At 36.1% G+C, this 12,071-nt stretch overlaps 1 protein-coding gene across 3 annotated transcripts in view; it reads left to right on the top strand.

The window, feature by feature from the left end:
• LOC139978927 (acetylcholine receptor subunit alpha-like 1) overlaps positions 1–12,071 on the top strand; it is a 57,456-nt gene that overhangs the window by 34,336 nt on the left and 11,049 nt on the right. The window contains exon 1 of one of the 3 annotated variants that reach the window (XM_071989512.1): positions 5,222–5,366. The exons of 1 other annotated variant lie outside the window; for it this stretch is intronic. The gene's annotated coding sequence lies outside the window, so the exon portion shown is untranslated. Of the gene's footprint in view, positions 1–5,221; positions 5,367–9,262; positions 9,419–12,071 lie in introns of those variants that run through there. One more of the 3 variants, XM_071989511.1, reaches the window with a different exon arrangement.

Raw genomic sequence — 12,071 nt, 5'->3', positions numbered from 1 at the left:
ATCTGTGAACGAAAAAATCAGTTCTCGGAAGTGTCTCAAATTACAAGCAAACACAAAAATAATTCTACTATCTGGCAACATTTGATACTCTATGCGAAGCGATTTACATTGAATTGATTTAATTATTGCAAAGAAAAATTCTGAAATTGAGAAGCTCCGTGATGGTTGTTAGACTCATGAATGATTTGTTGTTAGAGTATTTCTTATAATGACGTCCGATGAATATTCCTTGTATGGAAGATTTGAATGTATACAATAAAAGATACGGTAATTCATAACTAATATATACTGTTGGTTATGTAATCAGCGTTAACTGTCATTTCCGTTTTCGGAGATACACACTTACACACACATGTCATATGTGCATGATCTCATTTTGATTTGCTGTTAATTTTTACTTTATACGTCTAGCGTATACACACTGATTTAATACGGTGTATTGACAAATATATGACGAAATTTGAAACTGTTTTTATCCTAACGAAGTAAGGCAAAATCCCCAATGGCGAACTGAAGTAATTTATTTTTGACTGTCCATTCCGTTCGGTCCATTTTATAAAGCACCGTCCTCTTACTCTCTTAATTGATCAAATTATTAGGAGTCAAGTGAAGAAACTCATCAATTTTGAAATATCCGTCTTCATGAAATACAGTGTCCGCATGGCTTGGATATGCATTGCTATCAACATTCCCGAGGTACAACATGGAATAACACCGAACGATAACACATATTGTAACACGCAACTGATCTGTTTCAACGTAAGGATATTACCCATCATGCAGTGGTAATCGAAATATGATTTTCTATCGTGTGTTTATAAAAATAGACTTCTTACATCAGCCGTTCGCTCAGGCTATTTCAAAAATGTGCTGTAATGTCCTTCATCATTAGTGTCTCTCTTTCAGTGAATGTGTTTGTGTTTGAAATTTCTCTTTCAAACTTTGCTATATCTTGACAGTATTCATGTTTCTAGTGTTTATACATTTTAAACATCTGAAGTTCTCCATCATATTCATAATGACTTTCATTATGTTGTTAATCGGGAACTGGGTGAAGGCACCATGTCCCTACTCAAGCAGGTAATTTCATAAAAGCTAAAAGCCGAAATCTGTTTTAGCAATATATCGAAACATAAGCAATGCAAATGAAATCATGAATATTCATATGAAAGGAACGACGAGACTGATAATAAAAAAAACTACATGTTACACCAACATCACCAATGACAACGATAATCATACATCAAATGCGTGCGTTCAGTGAGTGTGGCTGATGGCGCTTCTCATTCAAATATTTGCTGTATTGATAATATGGTATTCATACATCGGTGCCAGTGTTTCGATGACGGCGGCGGTGGGCACATACCAAACAATGAAGTCAGAAAAGTAGACCAGTACATCCCTAGAGAGAGAGAGGGTAATTCTGAGCGTTGAGAGATTAAAGTACGAGCCTCGCTGAACATCATTAAGGAATCCCTTCTCTTTGATTCCCTGGTTATTTAGAACGCTCAACATTTGGTGTTTTAAATGCTAGCTTTCACATAGAGTCAACGTCATTTCCTTTCATATTCCCGAAAGATAATTCCACATCAATCAAGATAGAATGGAAGTTTGTTGAATCAGGGAGACGGGATTCTGAAATGCCGAGAGAAAATTACGACGTGCTCTCCCTCTCTAGATCTCTATATATCTCTTGCTACATTGCGAATGTCCAAAATGCAAAGCCGTGTGGACATGAACATGTCCCCGCAACGATGGTCGGTGTATGCGAGAGATGATCAGAAAAGAGAAGTAAATATCCGAAGATCTCATTTTCATTGCTGTTAGCGAAGGAAGTTACATACCATTATTAAAACTGAGTAAAAATAGTGTAATATGTTTAAAAGATCGAAATTCTTTCTTGAAAATTTTGTAAGCTTAGTCATAAATTCGCAGCAATTTTATTGACAGATCCACTGCAATTCCGCTCTTGCGAATTAAGTAGAATTAAGTAGTTAACTGGTATATATTTGTTCATTCGGTAACTTGTTTCTGATATATACTGCAGGCTAATTGACAATTCTGAATACTTTCTCATGGAAGCATGACAAACTGGGTTACTAACATCTCAAATATGTCTACTCTACAAGGACCTTCAGATACACGAATGTAAAACCGTTTCAAATTAAATATAGGCTACTATTAATCTTAATAAGTATTGTCCAAACAAAATTGAGTATAGGCACACTTATACAGTTGGGCCAGTAGGAGACGGGGGGGGGGGGGGGTGGGTGGGTATAGTAACGGAGATGTTTCAACAAACCGTCATGGATATTTCATGTTAAATTTAAGTTGATTAATTTTAATGAAAAAAAGTGTCGCTTTTGATAACAAACATTAAATTAGTACTAGGTACCTTGTGTTTAGAGAATACACAAATCGGATCCACGGTGCTGGCAAGTTTTGCTATGATATAGTGGGTTTGACCCTCAAATCAAAGTTACATGTCCCCTTAGAAGTTTGTACCCCTTCCCCTCCGCCATCGATCCCCAATATTAGACTCTCTTCCATCGCTTCAACAATTCAGTTAATTCTTATACACTGAGAAGGCTAAAAAGAGCATGGAGTCCCAGCAAGTAAGAAAGATTCTGGCGGGGGTAACCGTTTGATTCACAGCCTGCCTAGCATATTTTGGGGCTGTTTCACTTTATACAACGTTTGTAAATTCTCTACCAATGGCAGTACGGTGGCTTTGAATATTCAACTGAACGAAGAAACAGAATACTTAACTAAAAATGACACTAATTGAATTCCATCTAAGTTTAATATTATTGCTTTGTTGCTCAACAAACCCTGACATCTGAAGAATCGATAATCGTTAGCCCTAAACTTCCATTCGATGGTTTGATTTGCTCTCAGATGAAATGAAAATTTTCTATACATATTCATGAGCGGAGTGAAAGGTATAACCGAACTGATTACCTGTCAAACAGCGATAAGACCGATATGGTTTCTTGACATTAAATTCGTGTAAATATAAGATGCATGAAGGGACAACAAGGAAGGGTCGGTGTGTGAGGAAAGGTTTCATGGAAGGCGAAAACAGGAGGGTGAAGAAGGGGAGATGCGGGGGGGGGGGGGGGGTGAGTGAGGAGAGATTCAGATTCAGATTCTCTTTATTGCATCCCAAGCTGGGCAATTGATTGCTCACAATATAAAACAAACGTACAGTACATAAAATACACACAAAATATATCAGACTCTCAAATACTAAGACATAAGACTTAAAACAAAGCTGGCAAGATACGTAAAACCGGTAAAATACAAAATACAGTAAAACAGCACTAGAGATACTTGTGAAACATTGGGTTGCACAATGAGCAAGATTACTGACCTAACGAGTAAAAGATTCATTATGAAGTTTAATACAACGAGGGATAATTAAAGGAGGATTTGTAACGGTTTGTAACGGCACGGGGTAGTCTCATCCGCCCACTGCGGGGTATTATTGCACTTTCCAAATTAATGTGTAGAGGGTGGCTACTGTTGTTGAGAACCCCAGCAAGTTTACTTTGAAGGTGAAGATGATATGAGGTGTTCACTGACTGCTGACGTTCGCCTAGGATGCGACTGACTTGGCTTATAATAGAATCTATCCGTTTTCTGTTGGTACCATTGACATTACCTCCCCAACAATTAATGCAATATGACCACACACTGAAAATCACAGAATTGTAGAAAATAGAAAGATTGTTTCTACTGATGTTGAAGGTGTTCAATTTCCGCAAGCAATAGAGTCTTGGATTGATCCGTCTTACCAAATAATCAATGTGGTCATGCCAATTCAGCTGATCATCCAAAACTACGCCAAGGTACTTATAGGACGAGACACGGTTTACAGCCAGGTCTTTGATAACAACAGGAGGAGGTTCATGATCTCCTTTCCTAAAATCAATCACCATTTCCTTTGTCTTCTCCACTTTAAGCTCGAGGAAATTTTGATCACAGTTGTCTACAAACCAATTTATTTGAGACAAGTATTCAGAGGTTGCGTGGAATGTAAGTCATCTTATAGGAGGGATCGCATGCATATGATTTATTATGCGCCTTTCTTCCTTGCTCGAGGACGAGGGCCCTGGAGGGAGGGGTTTTGATCTAAAGCACCCCATGCCCACCTTTAATATCAGTGAAGCAGCATTACATTAACACTTCTGGACGTCAGGCCCATATCTACCTTTGAAACGGTGTGGGTGTGGGTGGGAAGAAAAAAATCAACGAACGAGTTCAATACCTTTTGATGACGTGATAAGGCTAAAAGAAACAGATTGTATATTGGGTAAGCAATCTGAGGCCAAAGGAAACATTTGTCCGGAGAACCGGAATATTTTGCGGTTTTTGTGTTATTATTCTATATAGGTAGTGGACCTGAATCTTACAAACAAGTTAATTATTTATAACTAGCATGCATTTAAATATTTCCTTCAATCGAATTTTGTCACCGCTTTTCACTTCTCTATGCATGGAGCAGTTATCCGTCGATTAACCGAAAATAGATTCACACATAGATTAATAGGACAACTCACCCACGCAGGGCAGCTTCCCCGGTATAGCATAAAAAACAGCAGTATGTTTTATGTTAAATGAGTGCTTGAGTATTCACGCCACAGTATCTACCTTACACTATTATTATATACTACACTGCGACATCCTTTGAAATATGATATCTGTTGCCTCGAAGTAATGATTATTTGCATAAAATTTGCCTGAAATGATCTCACTTTAATTTGCCTTGGTTGATACATAATATAAGCTATATACTTGATCATACTCTCATGATTACAAATTGAAACTAAATACACATATCGGGAGAAGTTATACACATGATTCCAATAACGAAAAAAACATTAAAAAACCCTTCTTTCCCTTGGAAATACAAGGCGCCGTATATTCTCTTCTACATGTTTCATGCTTGAAGGGGAATAATCATACTCATGTACATCCTCCATGCTGTACCGTTTTTGCACGTTGGCATCGATAAGAAAAGATAATCACTTCAGTGCGTAAATCACTTTTACTTCTGACTGGAACAGTTTGCTGTCAAGAGATGTCTATATATTACACATGTTTCGGATTTACCATATAAAACAGAAGACTTAGTCAACGTTTCCTCGAAGTTGAAATATGTACATGAGTTATTGGAGGATGGCAGATGAATAAGTCATAACGCTGGCTGTATTAAACTCTGTGTAATACTTATATTACTGATGGTATTGGAAAAATTTCGAGTGTTATATATTTGGGATTAGTGAATATTTGGGAGTTGCGTGGATCAAACATGGCGTAATCATACCTTATGGGAATTTCATTTGCGAACAGTAATTACTAGGGTAAGTTTGAAAAACCTTTATCTTATATTTACCTTATATCAAGAAATGCAGGTGTGCTGATTAAGTACAAAAAACAATAACAAAAGTTTGTTTATTGAAGAAATAACTCGTCATATTACGTCAGCGCATATAATCAATGTAAATGCGTAGTATAGATAATTCCACATGATGCATGATATGCATGCATGGTTTTTGTCACCATGAACACAACTGATTCCATTTCTATTGTGTGTGATTTATGAAATGTAGCGCCCTCTATTTTCCGCTAGCTTGACCGGCGGACTGGTCAACAGTGCTAAACCAATGCATCTTAGGGAAACTATAGCGAAGCACATTCGGACACTTATTTAATCTTCACCTAAAATGGTGAGTAATTTCGTTCACGTTATCGGCATTGTGCATATGCTGGTATAATATAGGGGTAGCTTACTGTATAAGCTATACACTACATATATTAATGATACCAGCTGTGACAATAACCGCCATGTTGCAAGCCTATATCGTTTAATCATGTTTTATGTATAATCTGTCACCAGACCGCTTTTAGAAAGACAAAGTAAAAGTAAGCCGATGCTTGTGGGAATCACAGCCTTAGATACCACATAGATTCCTTGCACATCTGTCTTTACAAATTACCGGCACCTTAGGGTTATACGTAACATTGTTATGTCTCAAATGTCATGAGTCAGGTCGCTTGCTAGCTTCAACCTTCTCTTGGGCCTCCTCAGCCGACTATATACTTTATGAAGAAACGCTCTTGCGATCGGTAAGGTAACAACAGCTCAGTGACGATGTGATAGACAGTCCGGTATATAGACTGACAAACGGTTATTCGATAAATCCGATCAATGCAACAGCACAGTCATAAAAAGGGAATAACATGTCACACGGTTATTCGATAAATCCATTTAACACATATGTAGTCTTAAGTAGTCATTCGACTTAATGACGGTTAATCGATTAACTCGGTTCAGGATGTATAATAAAATCTTCTGGAAATGTAAATCACGCGTTTGAGATTTTTGATTTCTCGCTCTACTGCAGTATCTCGTTAGCCCTCCCTCGAGCTGTTACTATGCCAACTAATAAAAGGGCATAAGAAAGACTGTGATACCAGTCTATTCGCCTTTATATTATTATTAATTGATACAAGCAAAATGGTTATCGAAACAATGTAATGATGTAAATTTCAAATATTACATTACGATTATTAATTAGATACCTTTTTTCTATTTCTAAGATATATAGCCTGTATGAGGTGCATTGGCTCTAATGTAATTACTTTGTTGTGTAAATGTACACCATATAAGCCAACTCCACACTGCTTATAGAATTAAGAAGTTTAATGCAACATTAGCGGCTTCGGAGAAGGCTTTGGAGGCATCCGGGGATGCGATACATTCACAATACAATGAATCGGAACAGATGCATAAAAGGCCATTGTCGCGTCTAATCAACCCATCATCAAATCTGCGATGTTGCGATATACCGTAACGGTACATACATTTGGTTTATACGGTATCGGTTATAATGTTTCGTATGATGTACTTACTTCGATCAGTAGTACAAACCTGCTAGTAGTGTTCGTTAATTTATTGTTAATGCTCAATCTACCCATGCATGACCTAAAAGTTAAACTGACACGTATATAAAATGACATGAAGAAAACTGTTACGTGATAGTAAATCGATGTGCAGAGAATCAGTGCTATATATATATATATATATATATATATATATATATATATATATATGTGTGTGTGTGTGTGTATATATATGTATATTTATATGTGTGTGTATATATATGTATATATGTGTGTCAGTTGTTAGCTTTGAATGCATTTCTGTTCTGTTTGTCAATATCACCGTTGTTCTCAGTAAGTTCCAGCCTGCGGTTAGCTTTATAACACAATCATTGCTATTTATACTCACACTCCTTGGAGTATTTCGTGACAAAATGTTACGATATTGTCAGGAATGTTATTTATCATCTCTATACGATGACGAAATAAAAGAAAAGTATTTATAGACTACAGACCAAGAGCTATATTTCCCCAAGTTTCATGTACAGCCCTAAAATATGAAATGAAACTGAAAAGACGATACAATATATTTGTTTGGTAATCATTATATTTAAAAAAAATATATCACTGAATTTTCTGCTGTTGGTGGTCATGGCCGCGGCGTCTGTTGAGTCAGCGTAATATTATAGGCTATTGTTCATTATCTAGTTCTTCAGTTCTATAGCCTATACGAGACCTAGACGAGAATTCTATCCGTGCTTTATGACGAATGACGTCATTCCCAAAATTAGCCTACTCATCGCCATGACTATATAGTAAACTTTGCTTCGGTTTGATAATATTTTTGTACATTCGAAGACAACACAGATTTTACAGAACTTATCCGGCGAGGATTCAATGAATAAAGAATTGATGATTATTCTGAAACCGTTAATACAAATATAATACACTCAGTTTTCATCAAACGACACTTAACTAATTAAAACGTTTAATATTTGTTTTATATTTGTAAGTTTATATCGCCATTCGTATAGTCATTCCGGTACACTACCCTTCAATCTCTCTAGAAATAACTTAATATCATTCTTTAGATTTATCTAGATTCGATATTTTCCCGCAATTTCACGCCCATCAACCTTTGGATTTATCTAAAGCCCTGTTCTTCCACTCCTGGAGTCAATGAAGGGTGACATTGGTTTTTATCATCAGCGCAGACTCATTTGCCGTGTCTCACCGTATTAATCTTAATTTAGGAAACGGACTTACTTTATGTCAATATTCCAATATTCCCGATAACCCAAATTTATTAGATTTGGGAGGATAAACTGGTGTTAATCTTTGTGAATCCCGACTATAAGTTTCATTTTCAGTAAATGTTTCTGAGAGCAACATGGGGATAAGGAAGGAAATGATACGTCTAATTGTCTATACTGTTTTTTTCTCTCCTTGAATTTGCGGCAAAAATTCGAAATTCTTTGACGTGAAAAATAAAAAGTTTCAATGCAAAACTGATAGTCGCACAAGTAACAAATAACAAGTAGAAATTTTGATATAAAATAGTTGAAAATGTCAATGTCATATCTGAGCCACCGTAGCATCTACAAAGCAGAAATTTCTTCTGGTGAAGACCCCACTTGTCAGTTATCTGCCCCTTAGTTTTATTTTAAATATGGTAACTTCCTACAACACTGCACAGCAACCTTGCCGGGCATAGTCGGGTCTATGGTGATAGATTAATTTATATATAGTCGTGAAGAGAATCGTTTATTACTTCATCTCTCTCGATGCTATTTGAATGACAATCATGAGATTACCAACTGCATTATTACTTTTAACTTTTCTGATGTCATGCAGATTTTTTTTTTTTGCCATTTGTAAACATTCTGTCATCAATATTAGCATTTTTCTATTAATTTACTTTCTTGCAAACATAAGTTTAGTTATACTACTGACTGTTAGCGATTAATACTCTACGACATATTCAAACTAACACATTCGATTTCAAGTCATTATCACTCTTCGTTCACAGGTTATAACTGTTTTCCTGAGCATTTTAGTTAGCCTAATTTGCTTGTCCTCCACCAATCAACAAAAGGAGATTATAGTAGATACTTCAAACCATTGTACCGCACAGCTCTCGATACATTAGTTTACATATACTTGTGGTTTACTCAACTTCTTACTAAATCGTGGGAGATCAGTCAATCGATCGAATCGCACACTCTGAATGGATAACAAAATGGCGTCTAAATTATCCCCGCGGAGACCGCGTAGTAATCAACATTTAAATAACAATAGTGAAATCAAAGAGATAACGGACCAATGTCTCACCACAGCTGTTACTGAAACTATTTGTCATTGATCGATATAGGTATTTGTACAGTGTAACTAGCAATACAGACACTATGTGTTTGTTGTCCGACTGCTCAACACTATAACGTTTTTCGTTACAAATTATAACAGACTGTTTCGTATACAACGCAAAATCACAAAGGATCGACTTTATTCTACAATTATTGCGCAACACAAGGTAAGAAAATCAACTGTTTTCAGTGAAATTTATTCCGTCAACAGAGTCACTTTTGAGCAATGTTTATAAAATATTCTAAGAGATAATACACGAGTATGCAGGAACATTAAGCTACGATTTGAATTTTATAGACTGTAATAGTTATACCAAACTGAAGTATAAGCCATATATATTCAAATTTTGTGCAACACATGCACACAAGCTAATGCTACACATGTAAGTATATGCTACACTACACACGTAAGTATATGCTACACACTCGTGCTCAGGCTTCACACTTAAGTATATATGCTACACAGTACACACGTATGCTTAGACTAGAAACTCAAGAACAGACTACAGTACATGCAAGTAAAGTGATAATTCGACTTGCATTAAGTGGAAATTCATAACAACATAAAGGTTGATATTTTCATTCATTAAAATAAATATGAAAAGAGTCATCTTTTTATTTATTTTCAAAAATTTGCATTTTACGTCACTGTGTGTGTGAAAGTCCAAACATTTTCAGAAAATAATGAGATTTGCCCTGCATGCTATTGGGGCTTAGCTTATGTTGCTGTATTAAAATTAAGCTGAAGATGAGGTTATTTTCAAACTTGTTCAATATCTTAGTTCATCGAAATTCTCATGTCTATATATATATATATACTTAAGTCTACATTTTGTTTGCTTGCTGTCATCCTGTTCGTTTTACATTTTTGCTAAATGTCAACACTTTTCAATGGATCCGTTCTCCACATGAAATGGGCACGTCGACTGTACATTGCCCTGGCTAATGTCGCCCTTACCCCCCCCCCCCCCACCCCCTAAAGACTTAATTGACTATAGCTGATATATAATCAACTGAACTCAATGAAATTATGAAACCTAATAAACGAGGACGGAATTATAAATCAACATTGCCGTGAGATGGTTTGCTAGCAGTTTATAAAATATATATTTTAAAGTAGGATTATGCAAGGTTAGCACGTACTGTCGGCTTAATCCGCTATTATTTGAAAAACTTCATTATATTGGCTCACTTAATAGCTCTAATAATATCAGAATTACATTATTGTAGCTTTTTTTTACGAACAAAACGTGTATCGCGCTTTATCTTTGTCGATTTATTCCAGAATATCATTAGCCCTTGTCTGATTGAAACTATTTGTTCTTGCAATGTTAAATCATAATGATATTGAGATGTATAGGCTAGATTTGTTCTCAGTTTTTTTCTGAAGTTCCCCGATCTGAGGGTAGGACCCCAATTGAGATCCTGTCGAGAATCAGACCTGCAGTCTCACATTTAATTGACTTACGGGCTGACGCAAATCTATTGCCTAAAGTGTCTCAAACGCTTTTTGTTTAATCCAAGGGCCCCTTTATGGAAAATGTAGAAATGTTGCTTTGTTTTACGAAGTGACAAACATCACCGATAATATAAGAGACTGGACCAGTAAACACTATTTATAAGAGAACCAGTAACATTGCAGAAAAGGTCATTCCTTTTCTGTAGTGAACTGATTATTAAAACAATTTAATTGGGCCAAGGAAATGTCACTTTGTTGTTCTTTTCAACATTCTCTTAAATACACACACCATTTAATTGACAACAAGCCCACGTAATTCGTGTTTTAATCATGATAACAGTCATACATTGCAGCGCCCCCTGCTCAGTGGCGCCGAGAAATTGGTCCCTTCCCTCCCATCAACTCTGCAAGACTTCACGTAAAATTTGTAGAGTGCCAAAATTATATTCCATATGATTTATGTTAATTTAAATATCTCATCCTTACCGAAGATCTCGTTCCTCACATGAGCATTACAATTTCTTCTTTCATGGTCCCTTCCCACGACCCAAGAGCCCTCGATTCCCCTCCTAACATATCCCAGCTGTAGGCATATACCTGTTCTCAGCTGCTAACCTTGTGATGTCAATTCATTGGATAATATACAGTACTGTGTTATTGATAAATGCTACATCATCATCCCCAACAGCTGTGCACGAGGTCGTCTGGAATATAAACGGTGCAGCAGTTTTCGTACAGGATTCAACAGGAACGTGCACGGAATACGTGTATAACATTCTAGTTAGCTGCGTGTTTGTCTATATTACCATGCACACAATACAGAAAGCTACATACACAATTCCATCAACTAAAATGTTGCCATGTAACAAACAATCGTTATATTTCCAGATATATCAAAATAGATGGTTATGATCCTGCATGCTTCTGTGGTGAAATGAGCACTTTTAACTATTTATGTATGTAAGTTTGCCATGGCAATGTATATTTGCCTACTTGTTATTTTATTTATGCTACAACTGAATACAAATCAGGATAATGAGAAACACATGTATAAAGCAATCTAATTACGTTTGTTTAATCGATTGCCAGTATTTTCACGCAGTCGAGTCCCTCTTTTAAGTTAATCAATAATTTCCTGAATAATTTTGATTACATCAATAACCACCATGTTTCACGTGAGTGAGTAATCGTCAGCCGATATATTTTTGCTTAATATTTCTCAAGACATGCAGACTAAATATGTGGCAGATAAATGTGTAAATAATTCAAACATTCGACGGTAACTATAACAATAAACTTGTTATACGAATGTTTAATTTTCCTTCATTATGATTTCAACGAGTTTGTTTATTGACTAACAG

Source organism: Apostichopus japonicus, chromosome 13, assembly GCF_037975245.1.
Source record: "Apostichopus japonicus isolate 1M-3 chromosome 13, ASM3797524v1, whole genome shotgun sequence".
NCBI lineage: Eukaryota > Metazoa > Echinodermata > Holothuroidea > Aspidochirotida > Stichopodidae > Apostichopus > Apostichopus japonicus.
The sequence above is the reverse complement of the archived record's forward strand: the minus strand, read 5'-3'. Positions and strand labels throughout refer to the sequence as shown.